This window comes from Lepidochelys kempii, chromosome 1 (assembly GCF_965140265.1).
Source record: "Lepidochelys kempii isolate rLepKem1 chromosome 1, rLepKem1.hap2, whole genome shotgun sequence".
Lineage (NCBI taxonomy): Eukaryota > Metazoa > Chordata > Testudines > Cheloniidae > Lepidochelys > Lepidochelys kempii.
In genome coordinates, this window is record NC_133256.1 from 59910772 (window position 1) to 59935069 (window position 24298).

The 24298-nt window shown below is 38.9% G+C and overlaps 1 protein-coding gene across 10 annotated transcripts in view; it reads left to right on the plus strand.

The window, feature by feature from the left end:
- TSC22D1 (TSC22 domain family member 1) overlaps nt 1-24298 on the plus strand; it is a 133914-nt gene that overhangs the window by 43968 nt on the left and 65648 nt on the right. For 2 of the 10 annotated variants that reach the window (XR_012159026.1, XM_073344763.1), the window contains one exon: nt 3285-3873. The exons of 6 other annotated variants lie outside the window; for them this stretch is intronic. The gene's annotated coding sequence lies outside the window, so the exon portion shown is untranslated. Of the gene's footprint in view, nt 1-252; nt 474-3284; nt 3874-5402; nt 7044-24298 lie in introns of those variants that run through there. 2 more of the 10 variants (XR_012159012.1, XM_073344783.1) reach the window with 2 other exon arrangements.

The following is a 24298-nucleotide window of genomic DNA, read 5'->3' on the forward strand; positions in this document are numbered from 1 at the left end:
CAGCTCTACTTGTAACAACATGGAAAAAACCTTTCTGGACAAAAACCTCTTGTGCTTGGTCTTAGCCTATTGGCAATTTTTAAAAAATTGCAAGATTTTAGCCATTTTTGACAAATCAGAGCGTTGAAAAACCTGTAAAGAAGCTGTTGTTCAGAAGGTATCAAATACGCTTCTCCTTCACCGTCAGTCTTACCTCTTTGTCCTGGAATTATGGAGTCATGCCTTTAGTCTTCTGCTTCATTCTTTTTCCAGCTGACCCCCAAAGCAAAGGGAAGAAACCAACGAGAAAGATGATTGAAGAAAGGAAGAAGACAAGAATCCAAGAAATATCAGTGAGTCAGTTTCAGGCAGAAGCTCCCAAGTTGCAGAGTCAAAATGAGATTTCCTTTGGGGAAGGATCAGCTTCCAGGATTTGCTCCTCCCTTGTTCCCTGGATAGACACTGAATTCTTGAACCCTCCATCAGTGTTGCAGGTAGGTAGAGCCCACTTGGGGATAGCCGCTTGTATTGCTGCCATCTCAAGTGTGGAGGACTGACTTGGCTAGTTCTTTGCCCTTTCTTCTTTGTTGCTCACCTTTCTAGACTGAGAGGGGTAGAGCTTTTGGCTCAACAGATTTTTGAGAAATAGGGAAGGCATTTCTCTCCCCACCCACTTCGCTGTAGTTTGGAAAGCTCCCTGTTGAGGGGTTTGTATGTGCACCTCATGGTCTCCAGCCCCAACTGACAGTACTGCTTTGTGCTGTAGGCTCTCCTACTGCTCTTCCTCTCCCCTCTCTGCACAAAGGAGCTGAGATACTATGACTGTGGAAACCATGTAGGCAGACCCAGACACTTTTTTTTCTCTCAGCCAGGAAAATCTGATTTACTAGTTTTTGCATTGCTGGATTTGGCAAGTCCCCATATGCTTTGATTTGTCTGTGTGACTACAGTGGAGCAGGGTGCGAGGGCAAGAACTCACTGGTCCAAGGGGATGTTGCTGACCCCTCCCTGCAGCTGTGCCAATGGCCCAGAGAATGATTTTAGTGGGGAGATTTTTTGAGTAGGAGCTTAACTGTAAGCTCTCCCTCCTCACTTCACATGACATGCAGCAGCTCCCTCTCCCTCAGACTGCCTACTGTCAGACCTCCCCGTCTCCACCTGTGTCATAACTGAGGCAGACAGGCTGTTCTGGGTGTCCCCTGGTTGTAACCACAGAGATCAGCCCTGCATTGAGCAGTGGGATTCTAAGAGGGCTTTTGCAGCCTCAAAGGTCCAGGCCTCTTTTCCCCCGTTCTTCTTTCATACCAAGACAATTCAGCTAGAATTATGTTGCACTCAATACTAACCAGGTGGCTCCAGTGGCTCGGCTCTTCTCTCCCTCCTCACTCCCCAAAAATTGCTGCATGAACTTTCAGCTCTTACAGTGCCATGAGCCCTCAGTGGAAAGACCTTGAGGAGGGCCTTCTAAGATTCCAGATAATGAAGCACTATTCTTGAATCTTGACCTTTCACAAGTAAGATTCCCTGACACAAATCAGGTTTTGGAAGAGGAGGGTTTTTTTGTTTTGTTTTTGTTTTCCAGAACATGCAGGATCCTTAGAGCCAGAATATTGGCTGTCTTCGGGGTGGAAGCCCAGATAGATTTCAGCTCCTAGGAAATAAATGTTCATTCAGGAGACACTCTGGTCTCCTGTAGTTCTTCACTGAAGTGTTATGCAGAATGTTTGTTTGATCTGGCCCCTCTTACCTTGCTGCCCCATGGTTCAAGTAAATACATTGATAAAGCTTGCAAGTCTACTGTGAGCAGATCTTCAAATCTCAAATTAAGTGACGTTGGGCCTCCTCATCCTCTGCATAGGAGACCTCAGAGGAATCTGAAACCTGCTTCTCTCGTGCTCCAGACACCGCTGCTCTTATAAGACCAACCCCCCTTCTTGCACTTCTGGTTCAATTTCTGTAACTATAAAGTATATCTGTAAAGAGAACTTATGAAAAATAATGGATTTATTTAATCAGTTTCTTCTTCCCTGGGTTTTTAGGAAAGAATTGAGCCCAAACTGTCAAAATACCAAGATGTACAGTATTACATGTTTGAAATTTCTACAAATTGAAGCAAATTGTTTACTTACATTTAAGTGTTTTGGATGGCTCAGGAGAGATGTGGAGATATAATTCAGTGTGGCTTTTAAGGTTTTTTGGGGGAAAGCCTATTCTGTACATCAGTATGTAGCAGTTCTTTATAAGATAATTTCTGTATCCAAATTCAGTTCAGTGTGGTGCTAGATCAGCTGAGAAATAAGTAATATGTCTGGCATTACTTGAAGCATATTACTGAACGTCATAAGCAAACTTTCCAGTTTAGGAAATGGGCGCTGAAGAACAAGGTTTATTTCTTCAGATTTCAAAAAAACCCCTTAAAATAGTTTTGGAAGTTCCTGTAGGGGATTAACATTACTCTTTACCAATAGCGGAAGAGCATCCTGTTTTTTTCTCTACGATCTACTTCTGGCAGTTGGAATAAACTGATCAGATGCTTGTGCCTCCTTCCACCTAGTTTCTTAAATCCGTTCACCATGAAATGTTTTTGACTAATGCCTAGATCTTTCATTAAATTAACCAGCATACCTAAATTGCCTAACAGTCTTAACACAGCCCCCAGGCTACAACTTCACGGCAGTTGTGATTTCTTATCATGCTGGAATACATTTCAGTTGAAGTATATTGTCTAAAACTAATTATTTAGATAGTGTTGCTTAAATACATACTTACGTAGTGAGCCATTCACATTGGATTTACTTAAATTGGGCCCTTTCAAATTAAAAAATCATTCATGTGGCTTTTCCTTTGCCAAGAATAGCTATCAAACTGCTTATTGCTTACATCCTGATTTCTGCTGTAGTCATATAATCTGTAAAATATACAATTTATAATTTTATGTTTTTTAGAAAATTGATAAAATGTTTGTTGGACTGCAGTAACTGATTTAAAATGAACTGATTTACTGATTTCTTTAATCCACAAACACAATTGTGTGGTGATGCCATACAAAGTTCAGTGTGGTAAATCAAAAGTGAAGATGTATTTAACTTTTTAAAGAAAGCTGTCTGTCTTTGAAGTCAGTATCTCACTTATGCATATTGAATAACTTTCAGAGTAACAGCCATGTTAGTCTGTATTCGCAAAAAGAAAAGGACTTGTGGCACCTTAGAGACTAACAAATTTATCTGAGCATAAGATTTCGTGAGCTACAGCTCACTTCATTGGATGCAACGTTTATTTTGACTTTTTTTTTTTTTTGCCTGCAGAGACTTAAAATCCAATTGTAGAGCTTCAGGACTAAACATCTTTAAATCCAAGAAAAAAAAGGCAAAATATGTGATCTTAAAACACTGCTGGTATAAGTGCTGTCCTGGATGAGGACCTAAGTATCTGACTAAGTCCCATTGATTTTAAAGATAAGCACATGCTTAAGTACCCTTCCTGAATAGGCATCCTCCTCTGAATTGAAGTATTAAATAAACTTTATTTGGTGAAGGATAATCTAAATTACTCTGCACACCTAGTGAGAATTGTTTTAATGATAAAGTCTCTAAAGACGACATGTCAAGTTTTAAAAAATATTTTTAAGCTTTAAAAAAATTAGTTGACTTTGTTGCAACCCCTTGAAAACTTAAAACTGTCCATATCAAATTTATTTCCATTCATGAAAGTAAATTTTTTTGTTAACACTTTTAAAAAATAGTTTTTTGTTGGTATTTTGATACTTCTGCTCTGCACCAGCATTGTGTAATGTAATCTTTGGTGCTCTGTAACCTGCAGCTTGACTGCTGGTGTTTTATAGAAAGGTGTCTTTTGATTATGTATTATCAAATATTAATAAAGGTATTAAAACAATCTGTTTTCTTATGTTTATATTATATTTCAGATTTCTACACATGTTCAGAGCAGGTGTTCACTCTGTCTACTTTATCCTGACTCCAAAATGCCAGGACTGTAAGAAGAAATTCTATCCTATGATACTAGTGTCTTATTGCCCAAGCCCTAGCAGAATGTCTTGGGACTTGACTCACCTCTGTGTGCCTGATTTCTGGTCAACTTCCTTAAGTCTTAGAACCACCTTATCCCAGTTATTTCTCCTTGATGTGATCTTGCCTTCTTCATAGGTGCCTGCTTCTAGCAATTTGTGACCCTGACTTCTTTGGCTAGTTCAGACTTCCCTCTCTCAACCCATCAAGAAAATCCTCACTGTTGGCACACCCCCCTCACCCCCCCGTGCAAGTTATAACCCAGTCCCTCAAGCTGTCCTAGTACACCATCAAGTCCTGATCTATTCCGCCATACCTTCTATCCATCCTCTTCAGTCTGTATCCTGACTCTGGATACAATGTCTTGGGAGTGATGTGAAGTCTCTTTTCCAAAATCCTGCCAACATTGCTGCCCCAAATGTAGCTGATCCTCTTCAATGGCATTGAGAAACACATTATCAGTGCTTACTCCAGATCTCTTGAAAGGGTCTGTTGGAGATCTCTCCCTTCCTTACAATGTGTAAGGAAGAGAAGTAACTGCTTAGGGGGGAAAGCCCTTCTGGGGTTCCATGTTCTTTCTTATCACTTATGCCACCTCAGATTTGCTCCGTTTACAGTGAAATAGATGTTGCTTTTTTGTCTTCCATACAAATTTACTCTGACTTCTGAAAGTCAAGTTGGGCTCTTTCCTTTTTGTGCTTTCTCGCAAGTAATATGTTGAAGGCCAAATAATACCATCTATTACATCTCTGCAATTCTACTGACAACCAATGGGTTGCCCACATGTAACTGATAGAGGGCATAATTCTTAGGAAAGTAGGTTGGCACAGGTGGCACACAGAGCATACTTTGGCCTGCAGAACTTCTGTCACTGGTGAGGTGTGAGAAAGAGCCCAGCCTGACTTTGAGCCCAGTGTGAAGTTGAAGGGCTGTAGTTTTGGAAAAATTGCGAAAAATGTGGAAAAATTATTGTGAGCTGAGTAAATTTGGTATGGAATTGGTGATGCACACGAACGTGAAGCCACATAATGGCTTTTCGTGCAAATGGACTATGAAGAACTGGGAGTGGTTGTGTGGTCAACCACACTTTGAAGGGAAGCTGCATGAGTGTTCCCTTCAAAGGTGTGATATATTTGCATATGTGGAATGGTTCTGAAATCTTTAGTTTTGGCTACCTAGGAGAATGGATTTTTTAAAATAATTAACCAAAAAGAAAAGAGAACATTTTAAACTATGGCTTTTAAACTTTGGACTTGAAGGTAGAGGCAGTGACCCTTTAACTTTTTCATGGTTATTTACCCCCCTCATTTTAGAATCTGGGGGAAAAAATACTTCTATGCTAAATTGTCTGTTTCATATTGTACTTTCCTTCTATTGCTCCCCTTCTTTCTATTGTAGTAGAAGCCAACATTGCTATCTCTTGTTTGTCTGTGCACCAAGCAAATGGATGTCAAGACCGTGTGGACAGTTCTGGGAATAGTGTGAGTAAGGTGCTTGTTGCAAAGCAATAAGACAAGCTCTTATTATGGTATCTCACAAATGATACCTTTCTTGGGGGGGAAGTTAATGGAAAGTTAATGGATATTTAGAATCCAGAGGACATGCCCCACCAGACTATACAAATGGTTAAGGTAGGTTACGTTTTAGTGTGAATTCCTTGTGTAACTTTAACTTTGTCAGCAACTGATCACTTTCCCTCCCAGCCCAGGGCAGGGAAGAAACCTCATACCTGTGTATGGAACTAATGTGAAGAATATTTGAACAACTGGAGTTAAAACATATGGTTAAACAGATGTGCTGCTGATCTGGTCATCTCTTATTTTAGAACCCAGAACATTATTTGAAAGGTTAAAAAAATGCAACTTGATGCACTTCAGACCACAAGGCAGTGTAGGTTTTAAATGAGGACACCATCTGTGTAGATCCTGAAATTCTAAACAAGATTACCATGTTCATTCAAAGTGGTTATCCGCTAATAAAAAGTAGTATCCAGAGCATTCTTTCCAGAGACAGAGTTTAGGTAAATTATTCTTCTGTATTGTTGGAATCAGGTATAAGAAAATGTAAGCGAATGTTCCTTGTTAACTGTGGTATCTGCTTTGGTCAGCTTTTGCATTTAACAGTTGAAAATTAGATATTTTGTCAAAATAAATGTTATGCTGTCATAGTTACCAAATTTAGATTTCGACTTAAATTTAATGTCTTTGATGAAACGTTATTTGAAGGGCTCTTCTGCTTACTGTGATTTTTTTTTCGTACCTTATCTTGATAAACTGAAATATATAATGTGTGTATTCATTAAATAGCTGATTCTTGATGTGGTTGCTGCACAGTGGCAGGGAGCATAATTCAAGAGCATAGTTTAAATGGCTTTTTTTGAAAAGCCCGGTACTTTCCGCATTGAATCATAAAAGGATCTGGAAAAAATTGGTTCATTCCCCACCCACTCTAGGATGGTTCTTTACAATACTTATTATTGATGAACCCATTTGCTAGAATTGTGCCAGAAATGGGAGGGGGAGAAATAGGATGCAAGGATTAGTGTCTGGAAATCTTAGCTCTTTGTACTAAGGGCTTATACTATTCCTACGTTTACAGTGATTTTCTAATAGATATGTGCAACATACACTAATGAAGGGGATAATATGGAAATAAAGATAAGTTGGGAACGAAATAAATGGTAAGTAAACATTATGAACATCAGAAAATAAACGTGTAGTTATGTTTTGGCGTTCCCATGGCTGTAGATTCAGGAAAGCATACCTATCCAGGAAAGCACTTCAATGGAGTTTAAGTACTTAGTCATGTCCTAGTACATGCTTAGGAACTTTCCTGAACAGGGATGATCTTAAGAATGTACCTAAGTGTTTTCCTGAGTTGTGTCTGCACTATCTACTAGAGAAGAGTAACAGGACACAATCTGGAGGCATACTGAATTTTGGGTATCTGTGTTACAAAGTATGATTGTGATGGTTCCTGGGAGTGCTCAGGGTTGTGAGGCATCTCGCTACCACCGGCCTTTATGGGAGGAAACTTTCAGTGCCTGCCAGGGGTTAGCTCCTTGACTCCACCAGCCATGGGCAACACAAGCACTCCCCTCTTGGCCTGTGCAGGTTTTGCTGTCCCTCTGCAGGTAAGGAATAGGAGCACTCCATCCCCTGAGCCCTCCAAGCATCTCTCTGGAGTGTCCACCCCGTGTTCCACTGGACACTCACGGAATTTAGAGATCTGCTGCTCCCAAAGCAGTAGTACACAGCTTACCAGTTTCATCACTGCTCCACTTAGGTTTGTTTATAGTAGGGCAGTCAATTAATTGCAGTTAATGCATGTGATTAACAGAAAACAAACTAGATTTAAAAAAAGTCATGGTTAATCGGAGTCTTAATGACACTATTAAAAATAATAGAATACCACTTTAAATTTATTATATTTTTGGGTCATTTTTCTACATTTTTGAATATATTGTTTTCAACTACAACACTGAATACAAAGTGCACAGTGCTCACTTATATTTTTGATTGCAAATATTTGCACTGTAACGACAAAAGAAATAATATTTTTCAATTCACCTCATACAAGTACTGTAGTGCAGTCTTTTTATTGTGAAAGTGCAATTTACAAACGTAGTTTTTTTTACATAACTGCACTCAAAAACGAAACAATGTAAAACTTCAGAATCTACAAATCCACTCAGTCCTACTTCTTGGTCAGCAAATCACTAAGACAAACTAGTTCATTTACATTTACGTGAGAGAATGCTGCCCACTTCCTACTTACAATGTCACCTGAAAGTGAGCACAGGCATTCGCATGGCACTGTTGTAGTTGCAAGGTATTTACGTGCCAGATATACTAAACATTCAGATGCCCCTTCATGCTTCGACTTGTGGGCATAATTTTCAGCATAGATACATGACTCTTTAAATGTTAACTGCACAGACATCTCACAATGGTTAGGATGACCAGTGTTTTATGGCTGTTGGTAGAGACCTCTCATGCTACACTTTGGCACATTATTATGTAACATTGGACCCAAGGGATCCCTATGCACCATATATAAACCTCAATGCACCTCCTCTGTGCCCTCTGCCAGTTGGCATCAAGAGGTCCCAGGGTCACAATGAAGAGACAAAATCTAGATTTAAATGTAAATGTGTAAACTGAGTGGAGCCAAGATCAGAGATGTGTACAAATGGAATGTTCAGTAACCTCAAGATAATGGGGAAAGAGGGACTTGCTTGAGTTCCGGAGAAGTACAGGAACTAAAACTGAGACCCCATCAGATTATACAGAAACCCACAATTAATCTAATTTTAGTCTTGGCAGAAAAATGAGTTAATGTTTTATATGTGTGGCATGTTAATGGTTGTAAAAATAAGCCACTAACAAAGGTTTAAAATCAAGTAACTCAACTTTTTTCAGTTATTATTATATCAAAATGGGGTTTAAATACTACAAACTCTTTAAAAATGTAAATTGGGTATTAAAAAACCAAAATCCCTATGACTTGAACATAGTGTTTTGATATGAAAAAGTTGAATTAAAACAGAAAAAAATTGCATCGTTTATTAAATAAATTGCTCATTGTGGTGAGACACCAGAAATTGAATGTTACTAATTTATACAACTTAAATTCGTACATTTAATTTGTGATTTTTAAAATAAGTTGTCTTTCTAAATTAGGTAGTTGTGAAAATATGGTTTTGTAGCAGAAAGGAATAATGGTACAAGATTCACTTGTATATAAATAAAGGACAGATAATTCCATGTGTCAAGTTGTTTTTTGAATTTTGTTAATAAAAATTGCTTATTTACATGCTGTTGAGACTAGATTATCTTATGAAGTTAGTTAAGGCCTACTGCAGCATTGGGAAGACCTTGCTATTTTTATTGTGGATTGTTAACTTTGTTTTTCATGAACCATCCCTCCCCAAAAGTAGGTAGCTAGGATTCCAAAAAGTTTTTTACCTTTCTCAGGATAGTATGGACTACTGTATTGTAGATTTTTGGCAAATACAGCAATGTGTATAATTTTGTGTAAGGTTAATCTTAATCAAATACCTGCAAAACACCCGTGACTCTGGTTTGTCCACTGCTGTGTTATTTAGGTCACTGCAATATTTTCTTTGGTCACATAATATGTTGACCAGAATTTTCATATATTGTAATCCTTTTAGGTGGTTATGTACTGGCAGTGATGAGATCTTTTGCCAGGATATATCTCATTTCCACCTGTATAAATCCCAAGATTTTTATTTTTAATTATTTCTATTAAATTTTGTGCAGAATGAGTTCATCCTTGCTTACGCTCACTCTGAAGACTGTTCACTAACATGATGATTAAAAATCAGATGAGGTTAGATCAGATTTTTATATTTAAATTGCATTTTTTAAATACAGGTTTCTTTTTTGAAAATATACCTATAATACAATTGATAACCTATATTAAGAACTAAACTCTAATCTATTAAAATAATTTAAATACAGAAACTATTTAGCTGTACGTGTTTGTTGCAAAGTTTTAAAGAAAATGAAACCACTGAACTGGTGGAAGTCACTGGCTAAGCATTTGGAACAAGTTTGTTTGAAGTGCTAACCCAGCTTTTGATAGCAGTAGCCTCTTTTGCAGGCGCAGAGAATATTTTCCTTATTTCAGTTTGTTCAACTAGTTCAGTTCAATGAGTAGTTCATTCAAAATTAAGAAAAAAAATTGGGAAATGTAAAAAGCTGGAAAGCTTGTTTTCTTCTTCCATGAATAAGAACAGAATGAGATCTACTATTTCTAAAATCTAAAAGGAGACGGTAATCAGGAACAATCAGTATTCACTGACCATAGATATTTCCTTTGTATAATCAATTATAAATGAAAAAAATATTAACATTTTTATTGAACATTTTTTCTTATGTAGCGTTAATATTTGGAAAAAAATTGAAAATACTGTTTTTGTGCATTTTTAATTGTTTGAATTTCCATCCAAATAAAGATGCAAATTGCAAGTAAAAAAAAAATTCTCTAGTAAATAAGTGCATCATTCCTCTTCATTCTAACAACAAAAGGTAAAAATTAAGAATCTGAATAAGTATAAGTTAAGCTTTATAATTGCTTAAACAAAAGTATAGAGTGATAGTGCATCATCCTGGCTAGCAAGAAGAAGCGCCGAACTTAGTGTAAAGGCTATAATTAGTTGGAAATCAACATGTTTTAATTGTTACCATCCCATGAGATTCTACCTTTCTTTAGGAAAAGAACTAAAGTACAAATACAAAACATGATTTAACTCAAGGCTGCCTGCTTGCTAATTTAAATTGTGATTTTAAAATTGGTGATTTAAGTCACTGATTGAAATCAGTTTACCCTGTTCACTACCATCATTCTTATAGCAATACACTAGTCATGCCACTTAAAGTACCTACCGAAACATCTCTTTAATTAGCTGAAGAGTAATTTAAGAAGCACTTCTGCAACTTTTACCCTAGTGCTAAACAAACTAACTACACAGTTTTCAGAGTAGCAGCCATGTTAGTCTGTATTCACAAAAAGAAAAGGCGTACTTGTGGCACCTTAGAGACTAACACATTTATTTGAGCATAAGCTTTCGTGAGCTACAGCTTACTTCATCGGATGCATTGTGTGGAAAATACAGTGGGGAGATTTATATACATAGAGAACATGAAACAATGGGTGTTACCATACACACTGTAAGGAGAGTGATCACTTAAGGTGAGCTATTACCAGCAGGAGAGCGGGGCGGGAGGGGGAGACACCTTTTGTAGTGATAATCAAGGTGGGCCATTTCCAGCAGTTGACAAGAACGTGTGAGGAACAGTGGGGGGGGGGAAGAATAAACATGGGGGAAATAGTTTTACTTTGTGTAATGACAAACATCCACTCCCAGTCTCTATTCAAGGCTAAGTTAATTGTATCCAGTTTGCAAATTCATTCCAATTCAGCAGTCTCTCCTTGGAGTCTGTTTCTGAAGTTTTTTTGTTGAAGAATTATCATTTTACGTCTGTAATCGAGTGACCAAAGAGAGTGAAGTGTTCTCAGACTGGTTTTTGCATGTTATAATTCTTGACTTCTGATTTGTGTCCATTTATTCCCTAGATAGGTGTCCAGTTTGGCCAATGTACATGGCAGAGGGGCATTGCTGGCACATGCTGGCATATATCACATTGGTAGATGTGCAGGTGAACGAACCTCTGATAGTGTGGCTGATGTGATTAGGCCCTATGATGGTGTCCCCTGAATAGATATGTGGACACAGTTGGCAACGGGCTTTGTTGCAAGGATAGGTTCCTGGATTAGTGGTTCTGTTGTGTGGTGTGTGGTTGCTGGTGAGTATTTGCTTCAGGTTGGGGGGCTGTCTGTAAGCAAGGACTGGCCTGTCTCCCAAGATCTGTGAGAGTGATGGCTCGTCCTTCAGGATAGGTTGTAGATCCTTGATGGTGCGTTGGAGAGGTTTTAGTTGGGGGCTGAAGGTGATGGCTAGTGGTGTTCTGTTATTTTCTTTGTTGGGCCTGTTCTGCAGTAGGTGACTTCTGGGTACTCTTCTGGCTCTGTCCATCTGTTTCTTTACTTCTGCAGGTGGTTATTTAGTTGTAAGAATGCTTGATAGAGATCTTGTAGGTGTTGGTCTCTGTCTGAGGGGTTGGAGCGAATGCGGTTGTATCGTAGAGCTTGTCTGTAGACAATGGATCGTGTGGTGTGGTCTGGATGAAAGCTGGAGGCATGTAGGTAGGGATATCGGTCAGTAGGTTTCCAGTATAGGGTGGTGTTTATGTGACCATCTCTTATTAGCACCGTAGTGTCCAGGAAGTGGATCTCTTGTGTGAACTGGTCCAGGCTGAGGTTGATGTTGGGATGGAAATTGTTGAAATCATGGTGGAATTCCTCAAGGGCTTCTTTTCTGGACCCATGGACATATGCATCTATACCCATGTTTGGGTATGTATCTATACAAAGCAAAAATATATAAATGAAGCAAACATTTGAAATCCAAGCCACAAATATCTACAGGTGGGATTATGATACTCCTGCTTATGCTGGGTAGCATGTTACTTAGTGAACAGTCTAATTGTTTTTGTGGTCATGATGTGATCCAGAGATCTCTGAAACCTGTCTCCTGAAAATTGTGATATGGGATGGACTGTACAAAACCATCTCAACACAAGCCTTCTGCTGGAACAACCTTCTTGCTGATTTGTTAAGGACCCTCCTGTGCTCTAGATATGTCTAAATATAAGAGAACCAAAAGGTCTACAAAGCTCCTATTCCTCCCCTCAAATTAATTCCTGGATGGTAAGCATGTCTTTCCCTTCCGAAGTCCCCTTGAAATCTCCCAAGTTAGATGACTCAGGAAAATTCACTTGTTCCAATACGATCAGTGACTTAATTAGTGTAGTATACTTTGCCCTGGCCTTCAAGAATTCATGGTCCCAGGCTGTTTACAATAAAATACAAGAAGGGTAAATTACCTTCCTCATCGAGATGCAGTTCACTATTTTCACTATGAATGGGTCTGTGCGTGCAAAGTGCAAAACTATCCTGAACTTGAAGATTGGCTCAGAATGGACAGCCCTTTTATTTTTGTGTGTGGTGGGTGTTTTTTTTTTTTTTTTTTTTGTATGGTGCCTAGCACAGTGGGGACCTTAATATCTGATTGTAATGCAGTAGCAGCTATGGCCCAAAAGTTATAAATAACAACCAGGTTTATGAAGTATAACAAGGCAAAGTATTTTCATTGCCCTCCTCCCCCATTGACTTGTCATTCCTAGCTCTCAATCAGAGATGGAATATGTTCCTCCAAATCATGCCAGAACCTGATATAGGGTCAGTCACACAAAGAATTTATGTTTAAAAGCAAAACCAAAACAACAACAACAACAACAAAAGTAACTCTGCTTCTTTACCTATTTGAAAAAAAGACCTCCAAGGAGGTAAACAGAGGTTTAAGTACCACCAACCAGATAGGGAAACAAATTTATAGTTTTATATTAAAAAATAAACCTCAGCCCCCCACTTATCAGAAATCTAGGGCTATCACAACAGAACAAATTCTGGGAAGTTATAATAAAAGGATCACTTAAGTCAGTATTTTTTTTGTTTGTTTTGCTACTGGTGAAGATATTTTTTTAACTTCTAATAAGCTCTTTCCCTCTTGTAGCATGGTTTCTATTCTCCATCTCTGTCTTTGCATGTTGCCCTTGTTTCTTGTGCTTTGTTTACAGCTTGTGGGTTTATGAATGCAACAGTGAGATTTTAGTTAACTATCCAATGTCTACTAAGTATGTTTTACCATGTACAATGTTAATGACCGCTTCAGCTTTGAAGTATAAGTGTACTAGACTATCAGTGAATGAAAAATGTAATCTTAAGAGGAGGAGTTATGCTTGAAATTTTAGCATTACATTGTAGCTTGACTTTATACTTTAAAGACTTTAGAGATCCACCCAAGACAGTGTTTTAACAAGTGAGGGCATGCAAATGTGGATATAGTGGTATTATGTGGATACTTTAATAGCACTTAAATATTGGTGGTTCTGTTTTAGTTTTCACATCATGATTCTGTTCTTAAGAAGATAGGTGCGTGAAATATGTGCATTTGTTGAGGGGGAATGTTTGTGCGAGAGGTAGTAAATTTAAGGTATGATAGACTCCTGGGAAGTGCCTATTTTTTTAGTAGTAGATGATTTTTTATATTTAAAATAAAGAAAATAAAAATACATTATGGTCTGAGTTTTGTAGACCATGAAGTACTGGTCCATAATAACCATTACTTCCTGCCCATGTCTGGCCAACCTTTTCCGCATAAAACCTGAACAACCTCCAGCATAGGCATGTAGGTGAAGCTGATCTTTTCACACCACAGTTGTCTTGGATCACCCCAAACATTCTTAAGTGTCCATGATAGCCACATCACTTGAAGTGTATTGCTGGAAACTGAGCCACTGATCCTGAAAACTCTTTTATGCGTATATGTAACTTTCCTCGTGTGACTAGTCTTGATAAAGTCTGTGAATGGGGTTACGCACTTGAAGTGTTTGCAGGTTTAGGGTATGAGGGTGGGCTTTTTTAAAAACAAAAAATTTAAGTTAAAGGACATTTAATGCAAGGGGATATTGTTTTCTACAACTTTGAAAATTTTGTTCTGTCTGGAGGTATTCAGAATGTGTGGTGTAAATTGTTTTGCTATAAAGTTGTCTTTCAGTAACTTCTAAAATTTAAACTACTATACCTGGCAGAACCATGCTGGAGCCTCCTTTTTTTTATAGGTGTCATTTGAAAGATGTCATTTACAAGGCTTAGCCACCAGCCAGAGGTCAAATATCAGAACTCTAACAACCTTGCTGCTGGCTGCATTTCCATCAAAACTGTCTGATTATTAAACTGCATTAGTGCTTTAAAATCACTGTTCCCAACCTTTCAAAACATTTTGTAGTACTTAACCAGTCTTTAATGTTCCAGCACTGTTTAATCTTTTTTTATCTTGCCACTGCAAGGAGCCATGACCTATTAGAACTGCTGTTAGAGGGAAAAGATGGCAAAAAGCTTCTTCCTGTTTTTGTTTCCTTTGACTCCGCCTGGATGCCCTATCCCTGAAAGGGCAGTGAAGTTTAACTACAGTGCACAGGCTGACCAACTGGGCATCAAGTAACTTAACTTTTTTCCCATTTTTAATGCACTTGGACACCAATTTGGTGGTCGTTATTTGTAGAATGAGAAAGTTACAATGGCATTTTTGTAGTGTATTTAAGATGATATGCAGAGGCATTTGGACTACATAAACAATGTTTTTTTTAGACATTTTCACCTAATGATTGCTTTGCTTTTTTGCTTTCTATCTATTGTGAATATCTTTGCAAAATTGTCCCCCTCCAAAAAGTCTACCAAATCTACTTGCGTTGCCCATGGTTACCATGATGCTGCTGAAAAACCTATTTTACTCATTAGGTTTTTTTTAAAAAAATACGCCCTAGATGAGTGAGCAAATATAATTTTGCAAGTGTAGTTTAGAACAATTGTTTGTAATTACGAGGGGCCTTCACTTGTAGAAGTCTTAGTATTTGTGTGTATTACATAATCAAAGAGAGAGCATATGCCTTGGAAGCAGGGCTTTCTCAATAAAGAAGCTGAGTTGCCACTTCATGCTGTGTAATACCTCAGTCAGTGTTTGGGACTGCTGATTTTTGAAGTAAAGTATAGCTCAGCATGATTTAAAGGTGGCAGAATAGTCTTCTAAGAAACTGCGAAGGCGATCTTGCTACTATAACCCCCAATATAATTGTTCAGTTGCTGATAGTTTTTCTATATGGTCCGTGGACCCCGGGGGTCTACAAACTCTCAAGATTTTCAAAGGAGACTGCACCTCCATTTGAAATTTTTTAGGGGTCCTCAAATGAAACAAAGGTTGAAAACCACTGTTCTATGTCTCCAGTCTGTTTTGAACTGATTATTTAAGGGCCAGCAATGTGCTTGGTTTGTAAAAGACCAAAAAAAGTTGTTCTTTTTATTTAAGATGCTGCATGGAATTTCCTGAAATTTCCTGTTTACAAACATGAGATCACAACTGCCCGAAGGACTTCTTTGATTCTGTACCCAGTCAGCTGAATTATTTATAAAGCATCAGTTTAATATTTCTGTCTAGTTATGGGTGTATGTGCCTCTATTTGGTGATTCCTGAGAGTGTGCTGAAGGATTTCTGTAAAGTGGTCTCTCCGTTATCTAATGAAGAAATTCAGAAGTTTCGCAAACTTGTCATTGCTCTTGTGGGTCCCTGCCTTCTCATGCACAGGAATATATCAAACCTCTTGGTCTTGTGTGGCAGTCGGAGAAGGTATGTTATAGAAAAGCCTTCTAAGATTTCTTCTGGTTACCTCTCTGGCATTTGAGTTTTTGTGGACAAAAGGCTATGGTTATGATGGACTAATGGGTACCAGCTATGCTGTCCAGGCACTATTAAATACATGGGTATTATGACTTTAACTGTGCCTGGGCTTGTAAGATTAAATGAAATGGAAGAGTTTGGTAACTGTATCTTGTTATCCATAGAGACAATTTATTATATCTTGGTATTACGGTAGTGACAGAAGCCCCTGACAAGCTGGGTTCCCATTGTGCACTAATGTTTCCTGTCCCAAAGAGCTTACAGTCTTAGGCCCCAATACTGCAAAAGCTTTTGCGTATGTTTAACTTTGTGAGTAGTCCAAATATGCCCTTATGGACAATCAATAATAAATTGCTTCTATGGCAAATTGCAACAGGTGGGTGATGCATAGGAGAGGAAGGGAGGTTGGACTAATATGACATGAACAGGTTTTACATACACTTTACAAACACTAATGCGCGTGATGGAACAGATTCTCTCTGTTTCATAGCTTTGAATAAACTGAGGAGTGACAGACCATTCTTGCTCTTGAAATGACTAAGCAGTTTTGATGTGGAGAAAAACAAGTGACAGAATCAATAATAATGGCAATTGTAGTGTTCAGCCCAGAATGTTACTTAGCCTTCCAGGATGCTTAGTCCCACACACTGTTCCTTGTCACTCCCAAATCATGAGGACTCTTCTGGGGAACCTTCATCTTCAGTATTATGCCTTACCTTTAAGGCATGCATCAGCCTCAGGAGTTTATCAAAAACCACGGTAAAAACTCTTGCCAATTTGATTTGCCTTTGTATTTCAGCCTTGCAGATAACAAGGGGCCCCTGAACTTGAGTTTTTTTCACCTAAGCCGTTAATTTGGAAGGCTGAATGGGGGTATATTTATTCAGACAAATTTTGTAGAAAGCTGGTATGACTCCCTGCATTTGTTTACCAAACACGGTAACCTAAATAGCTGTTTTTCCTTACTGATGACTTCTTTTAGAGTGTTCCAGTGCCTTTTCAACTTTCATTGCTCCCCCCACCCTTTGGTGTGGAGGGGTGCTATTCAGGTTCCATCATTGCAGATTTATAGATTGAAGACCCAGAAAGAAGTTTATTACAGGCAGATGCACTTACGCTGTGTGTGTCTGTCTGTCTATCTCTCCACTAATCTGGGATGATGATTTTTAGTGGCACTAATACAAAGTTAAATTCCCCTCTATATTTCTGCAAGTTGGGGGTTAATTGTTCCTTGCTGTTGAGCTTGTTGGGTTGCTATAGACTGGGAGAAAACTGCTTTATAAGCTAGCTAATTATTATGGCAAATAGTGCCAAAACTCCCTAGTAGAGCCATTGGCCAACACTACTACCTCTTAAAATTGGAGGATAAGAGAAGGTGCATAGTGCTATTTCATTTTACCCCTAGTTTTAATTTTCGTGGACAAAAATCCTACACACAGGTTAGTTAAGAGAACATTAACATGACTTGATGATAACTTTAAATATCTGATTTATTTAAGTTAGCCATGTCCTTTGTGATTTCATGAGTGATACCATAAAGGTTTTAAGTAATGAATTTTAAAATGTCTTCCTTTGAAGAAGATCAATAAAATTGAAGTTAATGACACTCTAATGCTTTCTTTAACATTTCATTCTGAGAATTTCAAAGTTGCCAGGGCAGGTGGGTAGACACCACATGACTAAGTTTTTAACTTGGACATCTTTCAAAGATACCTCCCCCACTCGTCTTTTTAATAAAGGTATGTACCAAGAATCTATCTATTGTAAGCATGACAAGGGTCAGACATATTTTAGTCTTTCATGCAGAAATTTTATATAGCTCTTCTGTCTAGTACCAAACACTTGATTTTCATGCTTGATGTTTTAAAGAGGTTAACATCCTCCCTGTTCAGCTTTAATGTAAACTTTTCTTAAGGTAGCAAACTATTGTTGCCTTCTAAACTGAGATGAGTTTCATTTTGCTGTACTGCAATGCAAATTAGGTGTGCTATTTTTGAGGGCCTTGCTAATGTATACTGATGAAGATCCATTATTCAATATTGTCAGTTAATGAGTAACACACAATATAAAGAGAGACTAATGCATCCTAAAGCATACTTAATTAAATTTTAGTTGTGAAAATAATTTAATTTTAATTTTATTACTAATTTGTAGTATACTAATAAATGTATTAAAGGTCCTGTCTTGTAATTAATGTAAGACGTTCAATCACTTTTTACCATTAAATCTTCAAGAGGAACTGCCAGCTTTTGTAGGTATAGATTAATGTAATTCTGCTCTTTCCAGGCCTCCTCTATCTTTCTGTTATGATCTTTTTCTGAAGACTTACTGGTAAGTTTAGGGCCACCTTTGAAATTCTGCCAGTATGTGTTCAGCTATACAGCATAAACAGTTGTACAGCCGTTTTACATTTTAAGAAATAAAAAACTAGCCTATTCTCCCTTCCCCTAGTGGTGATTTTTACCTTGCAGTTCGCTGGCTTACACTCAGTCTGGGACTTGTCTACTCTGAAAGCTTAGAATCTAACATAATGGCACATTACAGGGTTTGAGAAATTGGACCAAATTCATATTTTTTTTGTAATGGAGTTAAACCAAAGATGAATTAGATGTGATAGCCTTCTGATGTCATTACATGTCAACACTAGAAGCGTGCTAGCAGTTCAGTCCGTGTACCCCTGGACTGATACTAATGATGAATGCTCTGCTTCCCTTCTTATTTTCTTGTGCCTGTGTTGGTATTCTGTTGCTTTTTTTTTTTAAATGTTGTCTTTTATATTAAAATCCAGCAGTCTAGTCTGCATGTGTGGGCCATGTACTAAGTAGGTTCTGGTCTTTATTTTTTTGCCAGGAGGAAACCAAACATAAGCACTTACATAACTCATCAGCACTTACAGCTCCTACCATTGTTTTCATGTGTCTGTGCACTAGCTAGCATAGTAAGGCTTCCATCAAGGTTGGAATCTCTCGGGATTTAACAGGTTCTCAGTTAAAAAGACACTGAAAGAGTAATAGAGTTTGAATGCCCTTTCAGCTTTTAAGCATGAACTTTTTATTCCAGTTAATTTCAGTGTTAGGTGACAGTTTTTCAAGATTTGAAAACCAGGACCCAATGCTGCGTCATCCCTGGCCTCTTTCCTTTATTATATCTGGCCTGAGTACTTGCTTATGCTCACACCCTTCCATTCAAAATAAAAATAAATAATTACATATTTATTAAATACAAGATATACAAACCTAAATGTTTGTTTTAACCCTCATCTCTTAAAACCATGACAACTTTATACCATCTTTGGATACCCCTTTCCCACTTAGGGTACCTACTGGTTTACTCTACTTCCCCCTCCCCCCCGAATTGTTTGTAATATTAACTTTGCAAACTAATTGAAACGTATTCTGTTGGCTTCAGTACAGAAACAGTGTTTCCCAATTTGAGCAAATTTACAGGGGCAACACTAACCAGTTGATGCTCCAATGTGACATACTTAAATTTTCAATCTTTTTTTTGTGTGGTTTCCATTCAGAACATCAGTTGATTTTTTTGTGATGCAGTTGTGTCTCTGTGGACTTTAAGTTCTGGGCTCTACTAATGATGTCACAGCTTGTGTAGTAATAAATATAGATCAAAAGGAAAATGTTGACAGACTTAAAGGGGAAAGATCAAACAGAATAAGGCAAATAAATCATTACATTGGATATGTATGGTATAAACCAATATACTGTGATTTTGGCTTCCATAGTTCTCATTGCCATGCCCTTTGGAAGGACTTGCATAACTAATTTTTGGATTAATCCCTAATGAGTAAACATTCAGCTCATACACTTGGTACTCAGAATTTTTGTAGTCTCACATACCACTGTACGTTCAGATCATACATCTACGATACATGTTTAAACATACCAATCGCTAGGAGATGCTAAAATTATCCACCCCTGTTTTGACCTGACATACTTAACAATGATTTGTGAGCTGCTCCTGCTGCTGTGCAGCAAGCATATCCCTGCTCACATCATTCATCTGTGATCATGCTGTTGCCCAGAGACGTGCTGCATCTAAAAAGCTATGCAGTCTCCTTCCTGCTCATTTGACCTCTCCATGGCTGTGAGTGACAGAGTTTCAGTTAATCACTGGCGTGATGTGCACACAACTTGTACGTTTTGTCAGATGTTCAAAACCCTTGATAGCCCAGCTCAGCTGCTAAGGTTTTGCTCCCTGTCACAACCAGTCGTCTCACTTTCAGTGGGGCACACCAGTTGTGTTTCCTTATCCAGCAGGCCTGGCCAGTTTACTTCTCTCCAGAATGTGATTTGTTGCATCATAAGGGAATGAGACCGTTTAGTGCAAACAAAACTGGGGGAACATGGGTTAAGAGCATAATTGTGGCACAGTTAGTTACCAGGCAAGATTATGATGCTGGGACAGGAACTAATATAATTTGGGAACATCAATGAGGTTTGTTTTAAAATTCTTCCTTTCATCAAATCCACTTGCTGACTCTGCTTTTGCAAGTTCAAATTGATAGGCAAGCACCCCCTAGTTATCCAGATGGCTGGTGAGAGTTAGGGCGGCTGGTATGCGGGGATGGGGGGAGGAGGGTTATGGAGGAAAGATCAGCTCTTTGGTTCCAAGCACATCAGGAACACTGCCTCTGAAGAAGTGAGGTTTTTACCCATGAAAGCTTATGCTCAAATAAATCTGTTAGTCTTTAAGGTGCCACCGGACTCCTTGTTGTTTTTGTGGATATAGACTAACATGGCTACCCCCTGATAATTGATCAGTCTCTATTGTGTGTTCATATTCCTCTTCTGCTTCCTGGCTGACCCCGTTTTCAGTGCATGCACAGCCCTGTATCTTAGGGGCTACTGCAGCAGCTAGTCAGCAAAAGAGAGTTTCTTCCCACTTTCTAGGTGTGAAATTGTGAAAGGACTGGTGTGGGATACCCTACTGGCTTTTTTAGCCTAGCCACCTTCTTCGAGTAGTGTCTCTGTAGTGCTCCACTGTAGGTGAATCTCCCCCTTTGCCTCTAAATGGGATTTTAGGTCGTAGTGTCCGTTCAGCCTGCACATGAGCACTCCCTCCCTCGTGGTCTGCTTCGAGCCTGTCTAGCTCTGTGTGGATGACCCCCCCCCCCAGGTCTTCTCAACCGCCTTTGATCTCGAACAGTGAGGTGACAGATGTGTTGCTGCACAGCTGAAAGTTGACCACTCAATGTACTTAACAACAAAAATGGAAACTGTTCCAAGTTCAGTATAATTCTAAGCAACCTTGTCTTTTCTCCCTCTGATTTTAGACTACATTTTAGACCTCGAGGTCAAAACTCTCATCTCCCTGAATCTTGTGGCCATAATTGCTTTCCACCATCATGGAGATGGATACTTGGTGTTTGGTTTCAGAGTAACAGCCGTGTTAATCTGTATTCGCAAAAAGAAAAGGAGTACTTGTGGCACCTTAGAGACTAACCAGTTTATTTGAGCATGCTCATCCACTGATGCGTGGATTCCTTAAGGGCATTGGGAATCTCTTCCTGCATGTGAGACCACCTGCTCCAACCTGGGATCTTAACCTAGTTCTCAGAGCTTTGACTAGACCTCCCTTTGAGCCCAGGGCAACTTGCTCTCTCTTACAACTGTCCATGAAGACAGCATTTCTAATTGCAATCACTTTAGCTCGGTACATAGGAGAAATAGCAGCCCTAATGGCTCACCTACCATACAGGGTCTTTTCTAAAAACAAAGTAACAAAGAGGCCGCATACCAACTTTCATATGGAAAGTGGAAACAACTTTATGTAGAATCAACAGATCCATCTCCCTGTTTTTTCACCAAACCACATTGTGACTACAGGGAGGAGATTATGCATATGCTAGATGTTAGAAGAGCACTAACCTTCTGTTTAGACAAGACTGAGGACTTCAGGAAGCCCTCTTTAACTCTTTCTTTAGTTTGCGGAAAGATTAAAGGCTCTGCAATAGCCTCTCAAAGACTGTCCAAATAGGTCACTGTTATCAAGGATGCAACCTGGTGTCTCTTTCTGGAATTCATACGCTCTCAATGAGGTCAATTTCTACCTTCCTTAAAGATGTTCCTATCTCAAATCTGCAGAGCAGTGGCTGGGGCATTTGTCCACGCTTTCGCAGAACATTATGCAATCACTGTAGATTCGGCCTCCCATGCCATCTTTGGCTTCACAGTATTCTCTGTAGTAACAGACTCCACTCTGAAGCCACAGCCTTCACGGGGGCTACTGCTGTAAAGTTGCCTACAGTGGAGCACCCATAGGGACACTACTCGAAGAAGAAGAGAAAGTTACTCATCTTGTGAAGTAACGATGGTTCTTTGAGATGTGTGTCCCTATGGGTGCTGCACAACCTGCCCTCTACTTCGGAATTCTCCATAAGGGGCTCAGCAGTAGAGAAGGAACTGAGGAGCGTTTGCCAGTGCAGTGCTAGATTGCCTCGAGGCAGACCATGAGGGAGGGCAAACGCATGTCCAGGCTGAACGGACGTTGCTACCTAAAATCTTCAAGTAGAGCCGCGGGGGCACAGATACACTTACAGTGGACCCCCCATAGGGGACCACAGTGAGTTCCTTCCTCTTGTCCCTCAAAGTTGTGTGATTGGAACTCTGGGAAGATTCAACCATCACCCACCCACCTAGAGGTCCCATACTTTTAATTCACTCAAAACACTACTGATGAATGAGCTAAATTTTTTGCCTATGTATTATTAAGGGCTCTTTTAAGAATATAGAGCCAATTTTAGTACTAAAGCATTCTCTGGTATCTGTGTGGTAAATTCACTTATTGAATATAACTAAAGGTAATTTGCTGACTTAGATACTGCACCATAAATATTTGTTTAGCAATTTCATTAAAATCATGAGTGCTTTATGAAGCAAATGTAATGTGAGAGAGTCAGCAAAATGAGTGGTCATTTTTTGTTACTTATGTTTCCAGTTAACTGTTCCAAAACCATCAGTGGAGTTAGGCAAGACCAATTGTCAGATTTTAAGTGATCATGTTTAAACTGGCTTTTGCATAAGTAAACATAACTCCAAGTGCTGCTTTGTGCTTTTGTTGTTGAAAGATTAAAAGGTGTCTCCTTACAATTGACTCCATTACAATGGAGAACCCATACATATACTGAACTATAAGAAGAGTCCAGGATGGAGAACACATGCAAATTACCATGGACGAAGTTTTGACTAGTGAAGTTGGGTGTCTCGGTTTTTGGATGATCAATCTGACACATTAAAGGAGCATGAGTTTCGGTGGGTGGGTGGATCCCCAGCACTTTCAAAAATCAGACCCAGATTGAGCACCCAAAAATTTGAGATGTCCTAAAAATCACTAGTCGCTCTTGAAAATACTGACCTTGGTTCTTGACTGTATTATGCCAATTAAATGTCAGGAGAAAGATTAACATACTGATAAGTGGATTGACTTATTAAGTATTCTACAATAGTGGCATAATCCAAAAATAATGAAATTCAAGAAATGATGGATGTTGTGGTTTGTATAGATCCTGAAGTCATCCACTGCCACAGTTCTCAGCTTTTATTTTGAACAACTTGTGACTTCCCCAATACATGATCAGTAAAATCAAAAAGGATCAGTTTATCATGCTCACTAGCACCAGAAGTTTCATGTGGCAGGCATCCACTGTTGCATGTTTTTGACAGTGTATTGTGGCATTAATTTAGTACTGTGCAAAAGTGCAATGTCTCAGAGTACACCTAGCATATCTTTTCAGGTTCTAGTTCCACCAGTCTTACTCCTGTGAGGTTCTCTTTCACCTTGAATGACCAGTAGAAACGATCACATTTTTAATGTCTTCAGTCATTGGGGCCTCTCGGCTACTCTGCTTTAGCAAGTAGAATTTGTAAAGTGTGGTTAATGTACAATATTTGCCAGCTTAAAAGTTTCAGTGGAATTTCACAAAAAATAATAGTTCTCCATAACCGTTTCTATATGTTTAAACTGGTCCATAGAGGTACTTAATGTGGGTCAGATGGCATAAAGGAGTGTTCTCAAGGAAGCTGAATAGGGGAACTCCCTAACACCCCCCCCCCCCCCCCAACAAGAAAAGGTGGAAGCTAATTGCCAGCAGTAAGGGAATGACATTGCTGCTTTCTGTATGGTTATTTCTGGAACCTAAGGTGTTTTTTTTTTTTTGGGGGGCTATGTAATTAAGTCAGTGTTAGTGCCTTCACTAGCCGTGCTACAGCTGTGCCACTGTAAGCTCTGTATTGTAGCCATAGGGCTTACAAGACAGTCTAAAACTAAGGCTGCCTGGACTAGAAGAATGTCGTGTGAAAACTTAACATTTTTAAACATGTCTCTGGACCTGATACAGACAGTTTAAGACCTTTTAAGTAGGCTGTGATCAGTCCAGGAGCCTAGGTATGGACAT